This window comes from Montipora capricornis, chromosome 7, assembly GCF_036669925.1.
Source record: "Montipora capricornis isolate CH-2021 chromosome 7, ASM3666992v2, whole genome shotgun sequence".
Lineage (NCBI taxonomy): Eukaryota > Metazoa > Cnidaria > Anthozoa > Scleractinia > Acroporidae > Montipora > Montipora capricornis.
Genome location: NC_090889.1, coordinates 1,698,625 through 1,708,624, shown reverse-complemented (window position 1 = coordinate 1,708,624; position 10,000 = coordinate 1,698,625). Strand labels below are relative to the sequence as shown.

The window sequence follows — 10,000 nt, the reverse complement described above, 5'->3', positions numbered from 1 at the left end:
GAGCTCAAGCTTGGAGCTCACCGCGGTCAGCAGGTTTTTTTTAAAGTTGACCGCTGACCAGGTAATGGTTTTCGATTTGATTGCAGGCTGAACCCAGGTTAACTCACCTGAACATAAGCGAGGCTTCATTTTTCGCGCGCTTTCTGTGGCTCGACGCGGCTACGAGGCCATACTACATCAACGAAAGTTCTTACAAAGTCAACGCTTTTCGTGTTCAGGTGGAAAACGGTTTGGTTTTCTTTCTGCATTTTTCGCTGGTTTTAATCCAGTTTGACATTTCGTGATATCTGTGGTCAACACTGGTGGCTACACGGTTATTCAAGTCAAGCATCGGCGGGATGTAAACTTAAAGCTGAGAGTTTATTTTTAATTTGCTGAGAGCCTCTTTTTTCTCTGTATTGCAATTTTTCGCATATCTTTAGAAGCTCTGATAAGGTTACATGATGCCTGGAGGACCTATGTCTAGAACAGAAACCAAATCAGAGCGAAAGAGAACGATAACGGAAAAACAGAATACCAGTAATAGCTCTTCCTTTGCGGTGGAAGTTACTCCCCAAATTATTTCCTTGGGCACTAAACCGTACGTTATTTTTACGGATGCGTTATTTAAAGTGGATGCGATGTTTATAAGTTTTTTGCTATAAAAGCTGAAGATATAACTGCGTTAACACAGATTTTTTTGTTGTTGTGATTCTTATATTTAGTTGAAAGTCCTCGAGAAGGTTTTTAGCAAATGACACAAGTCGCATAAAGTGAAGAGTTGTTTTCGGGTAGAAAATTTTGTGAAACAAATTATTTTTATTTTGCTAGGCAAAGACAAACCAGAACTGAGAAAGGCATGTAATACTGTTTATAAAGTGTTGGGTCAAGAGCATGTTAAGAGCTTCATAAGCTTGTAGCCAAGTTTTTCATCTGTTCTTTTTTAAGTTGTCCCCAGTCCCTCAAATTCCATATTTTTCTTTTCTTTTCTTTTCTTTCGTGGTAGTCCACTACATACTATGTCACCGGGTTGTAAGAGTGTAAGTCCGTGGTGACAATAGGGCCGCACTGCGCGCATAACTGAAAAACGTAAACAGATTTGTTCGAAGCGTGCTTGAGTTTCGATATAATGAGCCCCTAAAATCGGCAAGAATTTGTAACGCTCATAAATAATAAAGCACCTGCTATTTCCAAAACGCTGGAATTACCTGGATTAATAACCTCGCCTCGAGTTTTGGTCGAATATTTTTCTCAGCCGGAATGCAATATACCTTGTCAGAGGTAAAAATTAATAATGTACGGAAATAATATATGCATTTCATTCGACGCGACACTGGTGCGACGGATAAACTGATGACGCTTTAAAGATATTTTATCCGTCCTCTTAAGACGGATAAAGCGTCTCGGACGAATTTAATTTAACAGACTAATTGAACTCGTTTTAGACGTCGCTTTATCGTCGAATTTATTTTAAAGTAGGACCTGGAATTAAATTCGTCTGAATTAAGTTCGAAGGTAGCCCGACGTTTTTTTATGTTTAAGGCGAATGGCTGGCCCCTCTGTAGGGTGAGTGCAATGGCCACCAGACATAACGAGTACTCCGTCAAACTTAACGGTTCGCCTTAAAACGGGAGTGCACCAACACGCCAACTTCGCAGAGGAATCGAACCCCGCCCCTACCAACAATGAACAAAAGACAAACAGAAAAACGAAGAATTGCATCGAGGAGATGCCTGGTCTGACTTACACTCCTAAATGACAATTCGACAGAAACAACAAGAAAGACTCAAAGACAACTGGACAAAACAAAACAAGCACGAACCAGCACAAGGGTGAAAGGCGACCAATAAAAGGCCGCCCGTCAACCGACTCATCCAACGCCAAGACATTGGTTCACCCCTGAAAAAACGGCCAGGGCACGCAAGCGCAACACAAAAAGAGATACTAAATGACGATAGCGTGACGTATAAACTAGGCCTTGGAAAGTTGTCAGATGCTCAGCTTGCGCGCTTAAAATTGTGGTGTAAAAGAAATTGTATGGGAACTTGAAAATGGTCAACATGTCAGCCACGACGCCAATGTTTCTCGATTCCCTTTTATCCTTCTTCAATCTTTCTGGGTTTAGAATTTTACTAGTAAACACATGTCTTCTCGGGGGCTATTTACCTAAGACAACTACAATGGCACTATAATGATGGTACCAAGAGAAAATTTAAGGGTACCAAACCAATATCGTGTACTATTAGAGCTACATATTACGCAAAGATAACTTGATTCTCCCGGAAAACAAAACTCAGCTCAGTTGACAATTATACAGCGCTGTGTTACTGCACTACCAAACGTATGTTTATGTTTCCTTTTTGTTTTTTTTTTTGTTTTTTATTTTTATTATTTTCACAAGTTCCATGATGTAACACCATCCTAGTTGTAATCAGTCCGTGTCTTTCAACTGAAGGTCGTCTTTTTGTAATGTAATGTAATGTTATTCATTATTTAGACACGGAGAATCATCAGTTAAGTTAATAATTAAAAACTAAAACTTGTACAACTGCTTTACATGATTGCCGTGTGGGAATCCGATATCTCAGATGCTTTCTTAATACCCCGTTTAAACTGCCTAATAGAACAAACGCTATAAAAATCTTGGGGCAAGTTGATACACAAACAGGCCCCGCTGTACCAAAAACATCGTTATAAGTAATAAGTATTAGGCAAGGGCAGCGAAAGCTTTCCTTCAAGATTTCTTAGGTTATAATCATTAACGTGGCGTTCAGTGAAGAGACACTAAAGATAGTCTGGGGCAAGTTCATTCAATGTTTTAAACATAATTAAAGCTTTCTGCTTTTTACGACGAAGAGACAGCTTCTCCCACCTAAGCATCGCGAGAAGGAGGTTGGAGCTCGTATGAAATGGTGATTGAGTAATTACTCTGGCAGCGCGATTTTGTAATTTTTGTAATTTGTCACTCAAACAGCCACTCATACCATCCCATACCGGGCTGCAGTAATCAAAATGTGGTAATATTTAAGCATTATAAATTTGAACTGCGACATCCGTCGGAATAAAAGGTCGTACACGTTTCAATGCACCAATGGCTGAAGAGACTTTCTTGCTTATCTCGTCAACGTGTTTAGACCAAGAGAGTTGTGCATCAGTGATAAGACCCAGAGATTTAATATGGTCAACTCTCTTTATCGTCCTGTCATCGATACTTATATTAATCTCCTCACATTGGGTATTCAATCTCTGCCTAGATCCGATTATCATTAGCTCAGTTTTGGCCACATTTAAACTTAATTTGTTGGCTCTCAGACAACAGGTAAAATTGTTAAGTTCAGAAGTCACTGCTACTTTAAGATCGGCTACCGTTTTTGCAGATAAGGTTATACTGGTGTCATCAGCAAACATTCTCGGCGCAGCAACCCACAGGCAGTTAGGGAGATCGTTAATGTACATCAAAAAAAGCAAGGGACCCAGGATGCTACCCTGCGATACGCCACAAGTAACAGTGCTGGCAGTTCACAGATTTCCATTTACATTACACCTTTGGGTCCGATTACTTAGGTATGACTGAAACCACTTAGCAGTTGCCTGGTCAGCACCAAAGTAAGACAAATTACTTAAAATAATTTCGTGATCAATTGTGTCGAAAGCTTTTTTAAGAGGCTGTCCGCGTAAGAACGGATAAGGCAAATTTCCGCACTTCACCGATTTCCTTGATATTTTCAGTGATTGTCGACTACCCTATCCCATATACAAATATCGCATTTACTTTGATCAAGTCCATGCTTTTCATTTTTTTAGAGGACTGTTTCCGAGGTGACCTCTGAACTCCACAACTTGCCGTCTGTAACACCTTCGATCTAGGTGCAAATATCGCACACCAGAAAAGCTCTGCTTTTTATTATGGAAAGCTGATTATTTTATATTTTTAAGAGTAACTCTTTTTTAATGCATCACAGGTTCAACGATTGAGTTCTACAAAATAATTACTGAGTTATGAATTTTTCAAAATACCTTATCTTGAGCCGAGAATGTTTTGAGGCGGAAGGTACCTGCGTTTGAAAGCTATTTTCTCAGATGTGGGACGTGATCTAGAGCTAAGACTACTACAGCTGGAAAGTACTTATACAAGGCTAACACGTCATAGAATAAAACTTTTGGGCACTCGCTTGCGGGCGCCGTAAAAGGGTTCGTTAATTTCACAATTATTCGGCGCCATTTTGACATAAAAGGAACCGCCGTTCCAACTATTTTTTGATCGCAAGTTTGAGAAACATCCTTCTCTCGAGAAAATATTTATATAGATAAGTAAATTACTTCATCCTAAATGCCGTTCAACCTTCAAGATCTTGCATGTATGAAAATTGGCCTGTTTGTGAAAAATAAACAAGAGAAGACAAGGGAGACTCTTCGTCTACATATTCACTTATGCAAATTAGCAACCAAGCTTGTGACATTTTTGCATATACGGAGGCCATTTTGATTTCTATTGTTTCGAAAGAAATTATGGGATGCTCAGGGAGCAAATTAATATGTATTTGCCCCCTGAACATCCCATAATAGCTATTTGAAACAATAGAAATCAAAATGGCCGCTGTATCTGCAAAAAGGTCTCTGTCTTCTTCAAAACGTTAGTCATAAATGAGAGGCATTTTTGAGAGGACAAAATTCATTGATATGTGTATGGCCAGGTTTTTTAGGGTTGCCAAGAAAAAAAATGTCCTCCATCTACTCAGATTGTTCGTTCCACGAACTCTTTAAAACGCCATGTGGGTCTAGTAGGGACGAACTTGCGCATGTTTTGCTATCAGATTGCAATGCAGACATATCTGCCCCTGCCCATTTGGCTAGCTGCCACTTGTCGAAGTGTAGTGACGTTACAGAGGTTAAACTGATCATTTCAAGAGCGGGAATCCAGCACTTGTCAAGTTCTCAACTGAAGGGATGGACCATCTGCCCCAGGCACAGACATCTACTGGGACGATTTTGGCGTGGTCCAAGATCCTGCCAATACCCTGACCACACAGGAAAAATTGCAAGTGTGAAGGGCAGCCACGTCATTACCTTCCAAATGGCCGACGAAATAAAGCTTATTTTTCAAAGAAATACTGCGGTCGGATCGCGTAAGTACACTTTGGCCTCGGTTAATTCTTGTGGCAAGTGATATTTCAGGCTTCAGTTGTTGTTGCTGTTTTTCATTGGTGTATACCTAAAACTAAAATGTACTTCTTTTTAATTACTGTCTAGCAACCTATACCAACTATATACTCTCTAGCCTGAATGGCAAACAATATTGGAGAATATAAAACCAGTGCTGGGCTGCACGTACCATAGTGTGAACTCCTCCGCATAGTTTGTCCCTTTCTGAGTCTTTCTACTACCATTCAGGAATAGTTTCCTGTTATTTATCGTACGCATTGTTGTTATTATTTACACATAGCTATCTGCACGACTTGCCGTAAGAAGCATGCTGAGCGACTGGCGGCAACTGGATGGCAGAGCTCTGCTAAAGTCTTGTCTAACCAGGAAGAAGCGGATACTGAGAGGTTTGTTGATTATGTTTATTGCGTTTGAGGTCCTAGACCACGGAAGCAGCTAATTTAGTGCCAAGTCACGTGCTGAGAGCGAGCAGTTAAGGCAAAGATCACTCAATTTGCGTGGACCCCTTTTTCTATCATGATGCGTAAGACATTGAATGATATGACACCAGAATTTCTGCAATCAAGGTTTGTTTATGGTGACAATCAAAGTGCTTACCATTTAAGGAATACTGAAAACAAATTAGTTTTTCCACAACCGCACCCTGATTATTTGAAAAGAAGTTTTTCGTGCAGAGAAATAGTTAAGCAGGCCATTCTGGAATGTTGAAGAAATTAAAGGATTAAATTAAAGGAAATGTACTATAATAATTATTTAACTGCAGTAAATCTGTAATGTGACCTGCCCAACTGATGAATTGTGATGATTTTCATTTTCCGATATGGCACTAAGAAGTCCTCTTGCAAAATTTACATACTGACCCGCTTCAACCCAGACCTAAACAAACATAGTTCCTCCCTCTTTGCAAATGGAAAATAGCCTTGAACCCCCTTGTCTCTCCCCTCCTCTCTACATAAACCGCTCCCTTAATGCCCCTCTTCAGTAATACGGTTAACATGTTTTATAAATCCGCGCCTATACCTCACGGTAAAATAAATGATATTTCGATCCTCCAGAGTTGCTAAAGCTGAAGCAAGAACAGCCATACGAGCACATGCTGCTGAAATGCAGACAACGCCATTTCGCCAGTTCCCCACGCCTGCCTCGAACCCTCATTCCAGTCCTTCTTGGAGTCCTGTCTTGATTCCCGAAGTAGACTCCGGTCATAGACCTGAATTAGTCAGCACCTATAACGCTGCGATGGACGAGGTTGCAAGAAATATTCCTTGCGAAAGAAAACCTCTAAAATCACAGCTTGTCTCATGGGAAAAATGTACTTCAGAACAGCGACAGTGCTTCATCGAAAAGGCCAAAGAAGACTCCATGCTTGTGTGTGAAGTGATAGCCCGAAACTACGGGAAGGTGCTTTTCAATGCCATGGCCACCTTAGGAGAAATGGATGACGTAGCAGAAGCCGATGATGTGCTCAAAGCCTTGATGAGCGCTTACAAGAATGCTAAAACCAAAAGCACCAAGACGCAAATTCTCAGCCTATATGCGTACAAGTATTCGGTGAGCACACTGAAGAAACTTCACGCACCATATGGAAAACTGTCTACACGTCAGATACAGAGAGCGCGGTGTCATGCAAGAGCGATAGGTCCAAGCTTGGCTCCTGAGGAGAAGAAATACCATCGTGTCCGCATTGATATGAGCAAAGTTGATCATTTCGTTGAGTTTATTAATCGCCCGTACTTTTAATCCTACGGAACAAAGTTACTTAAGCTAGACAGTGGCCATACAATGGAGATGCCAAACGTTGTCCGTACAGTAACTTGTTCTGCAATGATTAGTCAGTACATGCAGTTCTGTCAGGAGGAGAGATTTGAACCTCTAAGTCGCACTACCCTCTTCAAGATTCTGGAAGTAAGACAAGCTTCGCAGCGAAAGTCTTTACAAGGCCTCGACAATACGGCCGCCGATGGCTCTGCAGGTTTCCATAAAATTGAATCGATAGTCGATGATCTAGAGAAAGGAGGGATGGACAGGCAATGGTGCACTGAAATCAAGGAAAGGCTAAGGAATGGGAAACGCTATTTGAAAACCAATTTTCGTGTTCATTGCAACCCTGAGGAAGCATTTTGTCCTGATCATTGTCTCAAGTTCGCACTTAGTGACGAACAAGATCCTGACTTCCAAGAGAAATGCTCCCATCAACACACAGAAAGCTGCAGTGACTGGCAATACCTTCGAAACGCATTCGATGAAGTCGAAGATAGAATTCAAAGTGCCCTGTGGATTCCTTACAGCAATGAACAACGAGATCTGCTATACGACTTCAAGCTGGCAAAGGCAGATATCTTGCACTGGAAGGCGCATGTTGTTCGTTCCGTTAACCAAGAAAAGCAAGATCAAATGAAGATGATAAGTGTGAATCCAAATTGTGCGCTGATAATAATGGATTAGGCGATGAAGTTTCTTCAGCTTAGATATCGAGAAAAACAGTCCGACTGGTTCGGTAAGAAAGGATTGAGTTGGCACATATCGACGGTGATCACAGGCGATCTTGACGTCAGTGGAAAGCTGGAGATGCAGTCATATGCCCATCTGTTTGATGCATGCCAACAGGATTGGTTCGCTGTGTGTTCTATTCTAGAAACCACATTAGGAGAACTTACGGTCAAGAAGCCTCACATCACCCAAGTTTATTTGAGATCAGATGAAGCTGGTTGCTACCATAATAATTCTCTAATCGCTGCAACAAGGAGCGTTGGTGAACGGGTTGGTGTAGACGTTTGTCGCTATGACTTTTCTGAACCGCAATATGGCAAAGACGTTTGTGATCGGATCTTGTGCCCCATGAAAACATGCATCCGCCGTTTCTGCGACGAAGGACACGACATTCTGACAGCGGGGGACATGAGAAGTGCACTATCTGAACGACCAGTGAAGGGTACCTCCGCGTGTGTTTGTGAGGTTGATGAAGCGAAGTTAACCCTAGAAGTGAGCAAAATAGATGGTTTCAGCAAACTGCACAACGTCCAGATTGACGAGAAAACTATTCGTGTGTGGAAGTCCTACAGAATTGGGCGCGGCAAGGAAATCTCATTCGACCAGCTGGTGACAAAAGATCAAGGGGACACCTGTCTCATAGTTAAGGAAGAGTTTTTCCCTTTTCATAATTCACGTGTACACCAAAGCAGAGATTCTGTGGCGGAGGATTCAGATGAAGACAATCGTCATCACGATTTGGACAATTCGGACATTGAAATTGTTGACTGTTCGGAGCCTGGGTGTGGGAAGAGTTTTCAGCTGTTTTCACAACTTGAAGCGCATTTAGATGTAGGGGATCACTGCGTTGAGGCTGAAAGACAGTCAGAAACGCTTTACGATACGATTCGTAGAGATTGTAATGGGTGGAGAGAGTCAACATCACTGAAGATGAACCTTGCGAACCTGTCCACCAGAGTGAAAGTGAACCGGCGCCCACCACGAGCTGTGTTATTATGGGCTGGGCCCTAACCAAACAACGAGCAGGATCAACTAGATTCCCCGAGAAAGTTAAAAACTACCTGACGGCAAAGTTTGACCTCGGAGAACAGTCAGGGCTAAAAGCTGACCCGCAGCAAGTTTCCAATGACATGCGGAAGGCAAGAGATGAGCAGAACAGAAGGTTATTTGAGCGAGAAGAGTGGTTGACTAAAAACCAAGTGCAAGGGTTTTTTTCACGCCTGTCTGCAAACAGAAGAAGACAACAAGCACCCTCACCTGAAGGTGAGCAAAGTTCAAAGGAACTCTTTCTAGAGGAAGAAGAAGAAGAGCGACAGCGGCTGATGGAGCACATCTCAGAGGAACTGAGGCCGCAGCATCCCCTTTCATACGACGCCTTCAACTTGTGCGAGTGTGCGAAGAAAAATAAGCTGCATCAATTTAACGTGACACTGCTCAAGGATATCTTGCGCCATTATGAAGTACCATTTAAATCAAGAGACAGAAAAAAGGACCTGATAGATCTATTGATGTCATTTTTTCAGGAATGCAAATGCTTTAATTAGAGCACTACTGGCATGTAAGGCCATTCAAATCTCAACAAGTTACATCGTCTGGAAATAAGGAGGCAAAACCAATGCAAACTGAACTGTTTTTGTGCGTGTGTGTGTGTTTTGTATTTTTCATTTTTTGATGAATGACTAATAGTTGTAAAGCCATTTGTTGGGTACTGATTGAACCCTTTCAACCTCGTTGAACTCACCATCTAACTTTCTTTAGGGTTTATTAGGGAAGCCATGGCCTCACACGTCTTTTCCACGGGTCGTCTAATCCAGACCGCGCCCTGTTTTCTCAAAGACTCGTTTGCCGACATGCCGTAAACGTTCAAATTAAAGACGCAAACTACAGCAAGCTAAACGTACCGTGATATTGACTGCCAAGAGGTGGTATTTCATGGAAATTTACGATGGCATCAATGCAAATAACATATTTTTTTTCCTCTTTGCCCCTGTTGACTGTTGCGCGACCGGCCCGTACCAAGAACACGGCACTACGTTGTCATGAAAAACGATTCACCGTGCTCAATGCGATAACCTACTGCACACTAGCTCAGAACATAATGCTGATCATAAACATTATTCTGTACCCAAGTGTATTGGTGAGGAACAGACCACACCAGTTTGGTTGCTAATTTGCATAAGTGAATATGTAGACGACGAGTCTCCCTTGTCTTCTCTTGTTTATTCTTCACAAACAGGCCAATTTTCGTACATGCAAGATATTGAAGGTTGAACGGCATTTAGGATGAAGTAATTGACTTATCTATATAAATACTTTCTCAAGAGAAGGATGTTTCTCAAACTTGCGATCAAAAAATAGTTGGAACGGC

General features: G+C 41.7%; 1 protein-coding gene and 1 pseudogene across 1 annotated transcript in view; both read left to right on the top strand.

Moving 5' to 3' along the window:
* The window catches only part of LOC138055283 (uncharacterized), a 361,306-nt gene that overhangs the window by 129,315 nt on the left and 221,991 nt on the right, over positions 1 to 10,000 (top strand). The window lies entirely within an intron of this gene.
* LOC138057501 (uncharacterized) lies at positions 8,041 to 9,176 on the top strand (annotated as a pseudogene).